General features: G+C 37.9%; 1 protein-coding gene across 6 annotated transcripts in view; it reads left to right on the plus strand.

Annotated features, from left to right (window-relative positions):
• APP (amyloid beta precursor protein) overlaps positions 1-16,010 on the plus strand; it is a 259,837-nt gene that overhangs the window by 28,290 nt on the left and 215,537 nt on the right. The gene's annotated exons all lie outside the window — the stretch shown is intronic.

Here is a 16,010-nt window from a genome sequence, read left to right on the forward strand (position 1 = left end):
TAAATGAACAAACAGAAATAGGATACCCTCTGTATTTTTAATTTATCCCTGGGATGGGTGACTAGAATACTTTTATGTTATTGCTAGGTTTTTTTTTTTTTTTAAGTTTGACTTATTTTATTTGAATTTTAGAAATATGTACTTTTTAGTTTTAGTTCTATCTAGAGTTTTGAAGTGAGAGATTATAGCTCCAAAAATTTGTCTGGTTTTGGCAATCCACTTTCTGCTTTCGCTCTCTGCAGTTTTCTGTAATTCCCAATAGAGAAGTGGTCCTGCTGTGAGTTTTCCCTTGCACCAGCCCATCCCTCCCCACAAACCTCAGCTTGTTTTGTGACAGTGAAAATTCTTGGAGTGTGAGTTCTACTTTTTTTTTAAGATATAATTGATGTACAACATACTAGTTTCAGGTATACAGCATAATAGTTAGATACCTGTATATATTACAAAATGATCACAGTAAGTCTAGTTAACATCCATCATCGTAGATAGTTACAAAAATTCTACTTCTGATTGTGACATGGGTAGAGGGCATGGGTTTTCACTTGGGTTTAAACACAAGGCAATGTAACTAATTCTGTCAAACAAAAAATAGATTGGGTAGGACCCCAATTTATAAAATATGTTAAAAAAAATCTGCGTCCATTGAAACCTTAAAAACCCTTTCTTTTATTTGGCCTCTTTCAAATACTGAAGCACCTCTAAGGAACCCCAGGGTTCCTGAGAGCACAGTTTGAAAACCAATGATCTACAGGGACTAGATTGTGGTTTCTCGAGGGAAGGGTCTTTCCAGTTTAGCAACAGAAGACAGATTTTCCTTGGAGTCAGGCCCAGGACTTGAACCTAGGTTAGAAAATAGCTTTATTTTTTAAGAAAACAACCAGCCTATGTTCTGGGTCCATTGTCTGCCTTATAGGTTGCTCAAAGCTTAGATACAAAGCGATCAGCACAAATTTTTACAAAGCATCCCTGAAAAAATAGACAAGGTAGACCGAGTTAAATAAACTGTTCTTTAAAAATCCACATTTTGAAAATTCTTTATGCATCACATTGCTGTAGATGTCAAAGATGAATTGAAGGTCAACTTCTGTCTTAAATTCAAGTTTCAGTTTTCCTAAGGGGGCAAAACATTACAGTAACTTACTAAACAAGCTTGTACACATTAAAAAATAACATTCCCTTGAGCCCAGTTGCTCCGGGATGGAGTAGAATCGTGGAATCATCTATTTATTTATTGTTGAAAGGTTTATCATGATAGTTTGGTGATTGCATATTGCCCATGTGTATGTAATGTGGTGTGTGCATGTGTGGGTTGTGTGTTGGGGGGTTTCTACAGGGTGAGGAGATGTGTCATGTGATTGTATGTGGGGGTGGTGGGGGTATATGGGAGAGTTGTGTATGGTGGGTGTGGTATGTGTATGGTGTGGTGCTGTTTTTATGTGGGTGTGTGTCGTGTGTGGTGGGGTGAGAAAGTTGTGTGCAGGGAGGGAGTGTGGTATGTGGGAAGTGTGGGTGAGAGGGTGTGTGTATACATATGTGTACACGTGTTTGTGTGTACAAGTCTAGTGTTCGGAGAGGCAGTAGGGTGCAATATGAGAGGATTACAGATGTGTATGTGGCTAAGTTTCTAAAAGACAGTTCCACATACTCCTACCTCTGTTCTCTCTACTTCTTCCTCCTGAGTAATATGCAAAGCACTCCTGGTTTGGTGAAGTTGAGAAGATGGAAGTCTAAGGTGAGAAAGAGCGAAAAGGCACGCAGGGCTCTTATAGTTCCAGTATCTTCTAGGTAAGAATTTCATTTAGCCTCTGATGGAAGACTCACCATTTGGCAAATGAAAATATTTACCCAAGAAGGAGTTTGACAAGGTCCTGGGTTCAATCCCCAGTGCCTATGTTAAGGGGTGAGGGGTAGAGGATGAGTTTGAGATAATAGCCAAGTATATTGACCTCTCTAAGTAGTTTGCATTCTTCCTGATACATGAACAGGGAGATTAAAAATGAAAATTTGTGTGGTAATTTCTCATTTGGGGTCATTTTACTATGGTTATGTAGAAGATGTTAACATTAGAGGAAGTTGAGGCAGAGGGATATGGAAACGGTACTATCATTGCAACTTTTCTGTAAGTCTAAAATTAATTCAAAATATAAAGTCTTTTTAAATGTGCGATAAAACTTTTTAAAAAGAAAAAATAAAAATAAAAAAATGAAAATTTGTGATGGTAAAAAGGAAAGAGAGGTCTACATGAAGTAATTAGATTGAGTTTGCATTAAATTAACCAGAAATCTCCTCTGGATTTTGCATGGATTTTCGTGGTTCCATGAATACTAGTTAGGAAGTTGTATACAATTAAATTATATATATTGATATTGTTAGGTAGTTAGATAAGTGGGGGCACCGGGCAGATAGGTGGAGGAGAGGGAAGATGGTCTGGAATATGGCGTTATGCCTGCCTCCAGCATAAAGGGGCTTTACTTCCAAATGAGCGCCAGCAAGAAACGGGTTAGAACCCGACAGCTTGACTGCGTGGTAGCAGAAAGGACTTAACTGGACATGACCCGATGTTCATTGTATTATAATTAACACTGCGGTTTAGGCCCTCCCACACCATGGGCTTTTCTGTGTACGCCCTGGGTAAGGACATGCGCAAAAAGGGCCAAACATGGCTAAGCATTCCGGGGACTAGAGCCGTCAATCAATCAAGAGACTACCTCTAAGCCGGGTAATAAGAGAAAGGGGAGGGAAAAAACGTCTCTTTTCCTCCCTTGGATTAGCTCCCCTCCCGTTCCTGGAGGTGTACTTTTCCTTTTCTAAATAAGTCTTCTGAAATCTTTCACTACACAATGCACCATCTCCCGATTATAAACTTATCTTTCAGGTATGACAAGAACTGGGGGCTTTACCTTTTGGGGTAACAAGATGTACTTGCACTGTCGCACGTTCTGAGGTATGGAAGTTGTGTCTAACGTGGCTGTTTTCAATCGCTACCGGCTTTCAGATAGACGGGGGAGGTCTTGGCTTCCTGGATGAGAAACTCTGGTGCTTCTGTAGAGGTAATCATCCGTATTCGCCAGCTCTACTTTCTTGATAAGCTAAGGAATTTAAGAAGGTAATTCTAATCCTGGCTTTATCTTTGGCTTGCTATCTGATTATGCGCAGAGCATCCTTACCTTGCTGCCTATTCCCCAGCGGTAGTGTGGATACAAAGCTCTAAAAATACCAGGAGGTGGGCACTGCTGTATTTACAGAGAGATGTGTTTAAATTAATTATGTACTCTTTTAATCTGACTTTTGATTTGCAGCCCAGGCTCTTTTTGCAGATATTAATAATAGTGATGGTTTCATATTTGTTATTGTCAGTAATTTTCTGGAAGAGCATGTTAAAATTATGCTTCCAAGAATATGTAAAGTATGGACTAAAAACTGGAACAAATATATACATAATTGCAAACAGGCAAACATTGCTTTTCTTTTAAATGCTAAACTGCTTTAACACCTTGAGGAAATTCCTTTAAAGGAATTCCAACATCAAGGAAGTCAGTATAAAATATTGAGGGTCATTTTGCTAGAAATCAAAGTTGTTAACTAAATTTACGTTGTAGATTAGAGCCAGAAAGATCTAGTCATTTAAAACAGAGCTCTGTTTCCATGGAGGAAAATTTTCTTAGACTAGTCTTGATTGATTTCATATTGAAAGGGGAGTGTTTTCCTTTATTCTCATTGTTCATCAGTTAGCAGCCAGAAAGATGTAGAACAAGATTTATGCCTAATCCACAGTCTAGTGAGTCATTTCCATAGTAATTATAATTAATAAAATTAAGACATTGAAACGTAGTCTGTCCTAAAATCAAAAAGTTGGCAACTGTGTTAGTAATAATTGCATATGTGATATTAATAGGTTCCTTCCAATTACTCTGGAATTATCAGATTTTTAATCTTCTCTTTGACATTAAGTTTCAGCAATGAAGTATATATAGGGAACTCCTAGTACAGAGTGAACTAGGAAGACCACTTTTCCATTCACTCACTTTCTTATCTCAAATCAAGCCAGTTCTTTATTCATTTTGACCTTTGGGATCTTTGCACTTAGAATTTAACATAGGCATACAAGGAAGATTCTGCTGTGAGTCAACACAGAGTATTTTCCTTAGAAATGGTTTTAAATCTCAAAATGCTATAAAATTAACTTTTTTTTTTTTCAAACTAATTTGGAGTAACTAAATATTTGTGTGTCATTTGGGCAAGGCGGCACTGTGTCCGCAGAGGCAGGACTTAAGGAGATGAAGTATACTGTGGATACTAAACAAATATCCAGGCCATAAGGCAGATAATTATAAACTGCATATGGAAATGTCAAGTCCTGTGGTAGTTCCAGAGTAGGAGAGTTGTTTTTTTTTTGTTTTTTTTTTTTTAATGTGAGGAAGAACTAAATTAATTTCTTAAAGAGGATTAATTTTTATCTTGGACTTCAAAAGTCTAATTCATCACACTGGAGCCTTGTTCTTTGTCGGTTTTGGTTTGAAAGAGCTTTAGTATGCTGAATTATCTATTGGGTAAAAGGTGCAGATTTAATTATTATAAGGCTTAGCTAAAATCAGAATTCAGGCATGTGGCTTATATTAGTTTAATTTTTTCCTCCTTAAACTACGTTATTACCAGTGAGCTGCAGGTGGCATGTAAGAGGCATAACTTCTTACCCTGGTAAACCAATTTTATCTTACGTTTGTTTGTTGTTTGTTTTTTTTTTTAACTGTCCCTATTTACAAGATTAATCCTTTATCAGTGGCAGAGCTAGATCCAGCCATTGTCATCTAAAAATTAGGTGGGCAGCTTGGGGGATTTTTTGTAGCTGTTGAACATGGTGAGGAGTTTGTTGTAGTATTTTTCCTTGTTTTAGAAAAGAAGATCTAGTAAAAAAAAAAAAAAAAAAAACTAATTAACTATCACCAACTCATGTGAAGTAGACACCCCTCTGTGTAAGTTGGGTGTCAAATTTGAGTTTCATGGTTTATCATTCTGACAATTTGAGACTCCAGACTTAGCTATATTTCAACCATAGTGTGTTATACATCACATGTGTGTTACATAATGGTTCTCACTGATGAGATTAGTTGGATTTCTCAGATGACTTGAACTAGGTATTCAAGTGAGTTGTCAATAAATAAGGCTTCATAATTCAGTGGAGGTTGTTAACAATTGGGTGTTTTTACCGAGATGCTCATTTTGGCTATAAAGTGTCCATCAATGCTGAAATTTTACTTTATGCATTTTCTTATTATTTAATCATGCTTCCATCTCACAGTTGATGTTTCTGCAAGAGTAATAATTTTTGTTTTGGCTTAGTAAAAGGAGCCAACAAATATTTTGATTGGTTGAGTGTCTTGCTCTAGACTCAATTTTTTTTCTCTTTTTTTATTGCTACAATGTGTCGATTTCTGATGTACACCATAATGTTTCAGTCATGCATGAAAATACATATATTCATTTTCATACTTTTTTTCATTATAGGTTACTACAAGATACTGAATATAGTTCCCTGTGCTATACAGAAGAAATTTGTTTTTTATCTATTTTATATGTAGTAGTTAATATCTGCAAACCTCAAATGCCCAGTTTATCCCTTCCCACCCCCTAGACTCAACTGTTTTTGAAGAAAAAAAAATAGTTAATAGAACCACTGTGAACTATAAAATTTAGGTTACATTTTGCTAGGCAACCTTGGTGCTTCTTGAGTAATAATGAAATATTTGATTTTATGGGCCTTTTCAGTACTTTATTGATAACATAAATTTATACTACCCAGGAATGGGTATACTCAAAGGAAAATATAGAATTTATTCTTAGTAATGAACTCCCATCTAAAAGATGGTGTTGGCTGTTTAACTAAAAACAAAATTTTCCTGCTTTTTTCTTTTCTGTGGTGGTGAGGGAGGAAGGAAAGGAAGACTTACTGCTAAAAATACAAATCGCTAAATAGAAGTAAAGTCTTTGTTTTGGTTTTAAGACTCCCATATTTGTGCTGTCCAGACCTGACACATTTAGAAACAGGAATTTGCCTTTGGCTGTAAAGTTAGGCAAAGAGTTGAGTCATTTCTACGCATTTTTATGTTACAGAATGTCTTATGGAATATTCTGAATATCCAAAACAAGTTTTCTGGAGGATGTTATGAGTTTTGTAAATACGGAGAGATGCTTGCTTCCTGAAATTCAAAGGCACTTGTCAGTTGCTGTGCTTGTCAGCTAGAAGCCACTGCTGTCAGGGACAGATTTGTCTCCTTATGAAGAGAGTCCTTGTTCTTTTCTGCAGAGATTTGCTCCTCCCTTGAAAAGTGAATGCAGTGCTACCTCCAGAGAAACACTGAGAAACTTGAGGATCTTTAAACAGGAATTTAAAACCAGAAAAGTTTTCTTTCAGAGATGTTTTAAAACTTTCAGCTAAATCTAATCTGTGACTAAGTTATGAGGGCCTAATTATAGCACTTATTTTTAAAAACGACGATACAAATTCTGCTGTCTTAAACGTTGCACACAGAATGGTGATCTGTGTCTGGTTTTGTTTGTGAATGTAACCCTCGTATGAATTAGAGTCTATTCGTTGCTAATTGGGAGGCTGGCTTTTGTATGATGTTGAACTCTTTCTAGCTTCTTTATAGTGAAAATTAGCATAACTTTTTAATTTTTGATGAAAACATTAAGAAATAGTGAGGTTCTGGTTATTACATTAATTGCCTTCTACTTACCTGGTGCTTTTCTTTTCAAGGTCTTCCCCAATTTAAGAATTGTGCTGACCTCTTTCTCACATGTGTGAAAATGGGAAAATCAGAAGTAATTTGTATCCTCTACTGTTACATCAGTAGTAACTGTCATGCTGTGTATTGTGGAAACAAAAGCACTACTTTTTTCTTCTCTGGGGTATGTGCTTCAGGTCAGAGTTATGGCATCCATGTCTTCTGCCTTTTCTTTTTTTAGTCCTTATTCACCCATTGTTTTTACTTAGCATTACTTTATTGAAATTTACAGATGTGATTTTGGAATCCTGGGATGTGATTTTGATACATGCACCTGTCATCAGCCTTCTCACATTTATTTTTTTAGATGAAAATCTAACTTTTAACAAACACCTTAATTCAACTGACCTGTATAGTTTAAAAGGCAAAAGACCAGGAATCTTATTGGGACCTTATAAAGTTCTTGATTTTCACTTTTTTGCATGTTTCTGCATGCTCATGATTTGCTTTTAAAATATTTTGAGCATTTGGGAATACATCATCTCTCTTATCATCTCTTTCCTTGCTTTGAATTCTACATATCGTGTAATTATTTTGCCGAGAATCAAATCTGATGGTTTATTATAATGAGTTCTGCAGGCGCCTGGTAACACTCACTGCTCTTGTTCCCTCTAAGACTTCTTTTTGGTTTTATTTATGTTGTTTTACTTAAAATGACATGCTGAATTTTTGCTTAATTATCCATTTCAAGTCTCTTAGAATGTTTTTCAAACTCTGTTCCAGATAATGTTAAATGGGCTGCAATGGAAGGGTTTCATGACCAGATATATTTGGGAAACTTTGGTGTAAAAAAGTTAAACTGGCTTCATTATTACAGAATTTTCCCAAAGCTTCAATGTCCACCCTGAAGGATCCATTTCCCATATTTGTTTGACAGTGGAATCCCCCCTCCAACAGGAAATAACTGTTAACATCTTTTGGAAATGATTTTTGAGAACACTGAGAAATTAAGTGAGGCATATGTTAATACTTTGAAAAACATGTTCTAAACTCCACCAGCCCATTTTGAGTGTGCATTATTACTGATATGTATATGTATATATGTACATGCATACTTAATAATTTATTGATATTCGCTGGCAACAAAAAAATTCTTAATGTAAAAGAACTCCCATAAAAAATGAATTTAATACTGTGGCTAAATAAACCCCAAAATTCTTAACGTCTTGAAATTTGCTACAGCTCCTTCACCCTGTTAAAACTTGTTATGATTCACTGATAGTACACTGAGGGGACTTCATGAACCTTGTATTAGACATTTTGAAATGAGCTAAAATAGCCATTAACCTGCATGAATTAAAATATCATAGATGGTGTAAAAATACCCTGTCGGCTTGGTGAGTCAGATCTGCTACACTGAGCTTGCAGGTCATGGCTGGGAATGAGGACACTTGGCCACAGTGTCATTACTGGTTTGTCTCTCTTAGAAACAACTTGGCAGGCAGACATCTTGCAGATAAATGAGGAAAGATGGTCTATTTCAAGTGGCATTAGGCATTCTCTAAACCCGTGTGTCATATCTGGTTTACAGTCAGCATTTTCTTGAGAGCAGAAAATCCTCTCTCAGAATTCCTGAATAAACAGCAGGCATCCTTGTGGGAGTAACTCTCAGGAGATTTCAAGGGCTCTGTGAGCTGTAGTTCAGTCCCTGCAGATGTCTTGGGAAGTTTCTCATTTTGGAATTCCTTCCTTCCTTTCTTTGCTGGTTACAAGCTGAGTCATTATGGTTAGCTCTTAAAACAAATGGCCTACCATCCATTTGATATATGTTACTGAATTTTAATCCTCATAATGTCCTGTAAGGTGGGGTGTTAATATATCCATTTCAGAGATAAAGAAAGTCAGGAGTCAAAGAGAAGAGGTTCCCCAAACAGCAGCTACATGCTAGACAAGCATCTTTTCCTTTTGATTCCAGGGTTTATCTTGGTACCTTCAGGTGTGGGTTCCCTCAGCCAGTCCCTCCTAAAGGTACCCTGAACCTGCAAGTCCCCCAGGGTCTCCAGAGCTCTTTCAGAAAGTGATAGGATTAAGACCAGGTTCATAGTTGCAGATACAGGGCATAAAGAAGTTTCTGGAAACAGGAAACTTCTGGTCATGACTTGTGATTGGGCTTTTTGTGTATGTAACCTGTTAGTGTACACTTGTTATTCCAGTAGAATTATTCAGTTATTTAAAGGGATTCCAGTGGTTTAGCCCTCTCTCCCTTTGTCCAGATCATTCATTCATGATGAAATGATTGGATAGGATTAGAAAGTCTTTACTCAAGGAGAGAAGATCTGGCTGGATTTCCTTAGTCTTGGAACCCTAGTTATGAATGTGTGACCCTGCTTTCATGTGAATTTTGCTCAGAGGCAGTTACCACCCCTTTTGTGTATGTTTGTGTTTGTATGTGTGTGTGTGTATGTAGATTGACTCACAACTTCTTAATTGACAGAATACTGTTATACACTGACCCAGAGGGAGTTTATACAATAAAATTAATTTTTCATTATTTATACAAAATAATTATGGATCAGTCTTGAACCAGAGGGGTCATTTTACTTAATGTTGATCACTTTTGATCTCCTAAGTACCTTTAAAACTGTATGTATATATATATTTTGCACCTGTGGAAAGCAAGCTGTATTTTTGTCACATTTACATAGTTATAATTTATATTATTTCAGCTGGATTATTCCAGTATGTTCTGGAAGGAAATCTATTTGGTTCAACCAATATTTGAGTGCCAGTATTGTTCTGAGTATTTTCCTAGAAATACAGAGATGAGTAAGACATGATTCTTTCCTCCTAAGGAAAAAGCTTAGGTCAGAGTTTTCAACCTAGGCACTATTGACATTTTGGGTTAGATAATTCTTTTTTGGGGAGAGGGAGAGGGGAGACTGTTCTGTGCAGTGTAGGATGTTTAGTAACATCCCTCCCCTCCACCTACCAGTAGTATCACCCAGGTAGTGACAATCAGCTTTCCTAAAAACCTTGGGCCTCCTCCACTGGAAATAATTCATGGGGCTTGAAAAGCAAGATGGCTTATGATCTGCAGTGGGTAACAAGCTTTCCCTGGTGGAGAACCATCGGCACAGCTGGACAACACGGGGGAGACTAGTGCCAGGGTAAAGCACTTTACCGAAAATTGGTTGTGCTTATAAAAGAAAGTAAGTGCATGTAGATATTTGAGAGTTTCCCTTCATTAAGCCAGAAGAGCTTAGTGTTAAGGGTACACCCACATAATTCCTTCTTTAGAAAAGTGCCGTGCCTATAAAACACCTTGGAGCAAATCTGAAAAGTTACTTCCATTCCAATTGCTTAAAAATTCTCATTATTTGGAATTATATACCATGAGGAATTGCAGTAAAGTAAGACATCTTAATCCATATGCTGTCTCCTCTGTGTGTGTGTGTGTGTGTGTGTGTGTGTGTCTGTGTGTGTGTGATCACAGCTGTACACCTTCCTTGGTTTATTTTAACCAATTTGTTTAAAAAGTCTTGCTTACATAAACAGTCCATTTCTTGGTAGAACTTGAATCTCTCTAACACAACGTAATGCTTCTCTCCCTCAAGGGCAGGATGTAGATTGTATTGCAAGTTCTTCCTCTATTTTAGGGTTTGTTTTTCTGTAGACATGTCAGAAAGACATCCCTATGGTTTGGGAATGGATTAGCAATGCAAGATTCCAGCTCATTCTGTCCCCAGGTTACACAGGCACAGTTTTCCATGACAGAGCAGTAGCACTGCACAGCTCCATTAAACATCTGCTAGTTCAGAAAATTATAATAATTTCCTATCACTCAAGGCAAGGAAATGTAGATGGATTGAGGTGCCAGATTGTCTATAAGAACTCCTGGTGTGATCTGGGGCACGCGGCAGTTGTGACAGAATAGGTTGTTTGTTAATGAATCAGGGAAGTGGTGACTAGTGCGACAGTTGCCTCCTTCTTCCACCCCATTGGGATGAACTCGAATCTTCTAGCAGGAGGCCTATTGTTAGCTGGGAAGGCGTTGCAAACTCATACTCTGCCAGCACCACCCCTTGTGTTCCCATCCTGAAGCTGACAAGTCTCAGATTCTCCACCTCCACTTCCATTTTCTGCCCTCACTGCTGTTGCTCTGCTTCTGGTACTTAAGTTCCTGCTGTGGTCTTGGCTGTACACATCTCCCTTTCCCTGCACCCCATGGCGACTTCGCCATTATGCATAGTTGGCACAGTGCCTTGGACCTACCTTTAGGAGCCCACGAAAATGTTTCAATGTTCATTTATTTTAAAATCATAAGAAAAGATAGCTATGAAAATGGATAGATACTAAGGAATACAGCTTGAATTACACTCATATTTATGCCAACACAGTGTAATTTTTAATAATTTTTTTAGAGAGGAAGGGACCCAGGAAAGATGCCATGAGCCCCTGCATCCCCCGCATACAGAGATAGGATGGCGCCCCTGCTCTCTGAAATGTGGCAGTTGCTCCCTGTGGCTTTGGATAGTTCTTACAAATTCAAGGTCATTCACAACTAACACTGTCCCACCTTTCACGCCTCCTCTCCTATGTGCATTTTCTGCTCTAGTCATTGGTCTGCCTACGCTATGCAAACTCCATCCTCTTCCTTCTCCAAATCACCCCAGTCAATGCTTTATCACGTGAGCATCTTTTACTAGCGGGTGGGGCCTCCTCGTTTTTGTCTCCACCATTGTATGTCCTTTGAAGTCAAGGATATTCGGGTCACCCCTCCATCCCCAGCCTTGAATGTGTTCGGTTCCAGGGAAGTGTTTATCTTAATATATGGCTTCAAGCCAGAACTTCCCTGAAACTCAACCCAGGAATCCAACAACTCTGAAACCTTGTCTGTTTGAAATGCAAGGGCATGAGTTTGATAATCAAAGGCATATGCTGTTTGGCTGAGCTGTTCAACAAATAGTTTCTGTCTCTTCTCGGTCATATTTTCAGGTGTTTTTTTTTTTAACACGAGCCTTCACTGTAGGTGTTAAGTTACACCGAAATCTCTGGATTTGAGAATCTGTTCTGTGCAGCTGAGGGCTTTCAGCTGCAGGAATGTTTTAAACAGCTGATGGGATGCTTTATTAAAGGAGTCTGGCTGCCCACGCTATTTGTGCAATTCTTTGGAGTCGAGTGAGATAATCTGATTTTTTTTTAATGCTGCCTGAGTTGCAAAATGATGCTTCTTTCAGGAATGTGTTCTCAGAGTCAGAAAATTAACACCGAAACTGACAGAGCGATAATACTTCTTGTGCCCTATTTTTTTTTTTTTCCTAAGAGAAGCCTGAGGGTCTTGAACAAATTGAGCTGTAGCTGGTATTTGGACGTTGGCAAAGACAGGGAGGGTGTGGGCATGCATTTTCTTTTCCCTGCGTGAGGAAATCACTCTCTTGGTGCCGCAAGAAAAAACAAAACAAACAAACTCACAGGTATTTAAGTTGGAATTATTGTTCCACTTCTTCATCAATAATTACATTTTCTACATTCTAGTTTATTATTGTTGTTACTTTTCATGCCAGGCATTCCTTAATGCTTTCCATAAATATTTATTGAGTGCTTTATATGTGTGGGAAGTGAGAGAGAGAGGAAGGTGAGTAGTAATTACCTAACTTAGTGAATTCATCCTCATCTTGTTTGCATTTACGTATTAAAAAAAAAATGAGGGCTGGGAATCTTTGTTCCACACACTTGAATTGTTTCAACATTCCCTTTACTCTGACAGATAAAACTTAGATGAATACTTACAGTTGGCACCGTCGACTACACCCTCCTAGGACTAGTGCCCCCACAATACTCTCATTGTCACTTTCAAATTGCCTCCTTGTAGATCATACCTGGACCCCTAAGCAGCCCTCCAGGTTCTATCCTCACTTAGAGATAAAGAAACTAAGACTCAGATGTTGTGTCACTGAAACTGACATTAGATGTAAGTGGAAAAGTAAGACTTCAATATGGTCTTTTTTTTTTTTTTTTTTTTTTTTGGCTCCTGGTCTTCTGTTATATCTGCAATGATTTTTTTTTTTTAATGTAGCTGAGCATGTAGAAATAAAACCTTCACTGCCTTTCTTCTGAATAATTTCTTCCTAGTGTTGTCATTCCCAGTAGGTCTTTATTCTGACAGGAAAGGCAGTCTGAATCACTCCTATTGTGAGTTTTAGGGCTTTAGAAATGGAAAGCTTCTTTGAAAAGTGCCTTGATGCCTTATTTAAGGAGGATAATCTACCCATGCTTATCAAGCAAATAGCCTGAAACTTGAACCTTGAGAATTCAGTGTTATAACCCAGGAGGAAAAGAAATAATCTTGGTTTTCACTAAAAGTGGTAAGTTAACAGTAAACACTTTGAACAATGAGCAGGAATGCTGTTTGAAAGTTATCACAGATTTTTTCGAATCAACTTATTATCTCTCTGATTTCCATTATGTTTGCAAAGTCCTGTTCTCCTGCACCGAAAATCGTAGTAATAAAAACACAATGGTTTGAGAGTGATAAGCAGCTGGGAAAGGTAGATAAGTAAATATTATGCAACTTTGAAAGGAAATAAACTGAAGGACAGAATGTAAATATCCTTTGTGCTTATCAAAAATAAGATACTGTATGTTCCCTCCCTGAAATAGTTCTATCAATATTTTAAAAATAGAAAGGTAGAGTGGTCCTAAGACCATGAATTCTTTGATGCTACTTCACCATATTGATAATTGAACTCTTATCCTATATAACGTACTTATTTATCTTCTCTCTTATTCCAACAGGCTTCTTCCTGTCTATACGTACATGTGAAAGTGTGTGCATATGTGTGTTTGTGTGAAGGCATAAGAACAGAAGTAAATGGTGAAGAAGGGAGGCTATAACTCAGTAGAGTGCCTGCTTAGTTTAGCATGCACAAGGTCCTGGGTTCGATCCCCAGTATTTCCATTAATGAATAAATAAATAAATAAACCTAATTTCCTTCCCCTCCAAGTTTATTTAGAAGTTAAAATAGGAAAAATATATATATATATACACACATAAACACACACAAAGAAGTAAATGGTAAATATCTCAATTCCTCTATCTCAATCAGCCTCCAGAGTAAATTATTTTATTCCTTCTTCATTCTTTTCCTGCTTGCCTGATTTACTCTAATGTGACTTGCTTTAAAGACTTTTCAGAAGGTTGTTAATTGCCATTCTTCCACTTATGATCTTCTTCACGCTGTTAACTGAAAACAGCGTGCTGAATGGCGAGGACTGGTTGGTGTCATCTTAGAAAACACGAGCCCCTGTATGTGTTGGGCCCACGCTAAAACATACAAGTACCTTAAATGTGGCACTTCTAACAGCATGCCCACTGTTTCTCCCGGTGTTCTCTGCCACTCCACCCCAGGCTAGTAGGAAATCAGATGGAAATGACTTCTTAGAGGGTTTAGCAAGGTCCTGGGGTTGTGTGTGCTCCTCATCCCTGCTGAGAGCTGCTCTGAGATTTTAATGTACATTGAAGGACAACATTATGATTTAATCTATCTGGGAAATGAGCATCTTTGTAAGGGTCTTCAACCTTATTAGTATTTTCATACCATTTTAGTACTAGAAATTATAAAGATATTAAGGGATACAGACAGTCTGGAATGTACCAGGTCCAGATATGAGTACTGGCTGTCTCATGGCAGCCTAAGACTAGGCATTCCACTAACCACCTCTCCCCATTTTAGTCCTCATTGCCTGTCCCCCTATGTCAGTTTCACAGTGGCCTGAAGCCTTAAACCTAGTAGAAGCTATAAAGGAAAACGGGAATGAATTTCTGGGCTGACAAAGGGTAGAGAAGTATGCTCTTTTTTCCGCTTGCGCAAGTAAAATGGGTAACTCTAAGACGCAAATACTGGAATATGGCCCTACTCTCCCATGTGCTCGTTATGTAATGATCTGGGTCCATTTATAAATCCACTTCTTCTGGAAGCACGTTCTCCATTTATTTCCCACCTGCAGCTTGTCCAAAGACTTTGTTCTCTCCTCCTCTCCATCTCATGATTCCTTGGGGCTCTGTTTCTTCTATGCTCTACATCACAAATGGGTCAACATTGTGGTGGGTAAGTTTAAGAAATAAAGAGGGGGAAAAACAAAGAACTAAAAATTTGCACTCATTTGTACCTTAAGAGTAAGCTTTATGCTCTAGAAAATCCATTGTAGTGCTATAGATAAAGTGCTGTTGATAAAGGAAAGGTCCATTTCAGAACTGTGTCATTAGATAGTGAGGAATATGATACTGTGTAAAAGATAAAGGCGAAGTGCACCTGCCAGGTGATGGGCGAGGTATCATGAATACCATGTCAACATCCAAAGTCTCATATTATGAAGTAAGAGAACCACCCCAGGACAGACAAAACAATTTAGCCTGCAAATTATGTGGGGATAGTAGACTCCAAGGCAATAAAATGAATTGTATCTAGAGCTCCTGACTATTCATTTACTTGGCTACCTCTATGCACTCAACTCAGGTAATAGTGAGTTTGGTACTTGTTTGGTGCCACATGGGTGAAATCTGGTATCATCTCAATGTGAGGTGTCAAATGACGGAGAGACTTGACCCACCATTTCAGAACTTCATGTGCCCTCATTTCTCACCCCACCCTCTTCTCCGCAGACACATCTACCTCTCAGAGAGGGCTGGGCCTGGGCTATATGCGGCAAGAACCCTCACTGCTGGTGTTCCACATATTTCAACAAGCACATACCAGTTGGTGGAGTGTGACCTTAGCAGCTTAAGCATTTGGTAGTGAAATTTGCATGTCCTTTGCTGGAAGATGTATAATTAGAATAAGATGTATTCATGCAGGCACATGTAAAATGTGAGCAGGAGCATGGTCTGTTTAATAGCATTAACTCTTTTTTATTAAAATATTTCCTTTTGAAAACATAATGAGTGACACAGATATAGTGGTTACCAGTGAGGAGAGGAAACTGGGGAGGGGCAATAAAAGGTAGAGAATTAAGAGGTACAAACTATTATGTACAAAATAAGCTTCAAGGATATATTGTACACCATGGGGGTTTAGCCAATATTTAACAATAACTGTAAGTGGACTATAACCTTTAAAAATGGTGAATCACTATGTTGTACGCCTGTAACATATAATATTGTACAGCAACTATTCTTCAATTAAAAAATTGAGAGAGAGTGAAAACAAAATATATTTTAAAAACCTGTACATTTAAACAAAGTGTTTATCATTTATAGAGGTATAAAGAAAAAGAAAGAAAAGCCCA

This window comes from Camelus ferus, chromosome 1, assembly GCF_009834535.1.
Source record: "Camelus ferus isolate YT-003-E chromosome 1, BCGSAC_Cfer_1.0, whole genome shotgun sequence".
Taxonomy (NCBI): domain Eukaryota; kingdom Metazoa; phylum Chordata; class Mammalia; order Artiodactyla; family Camelidae; genus Camelus; species Camelus ferus.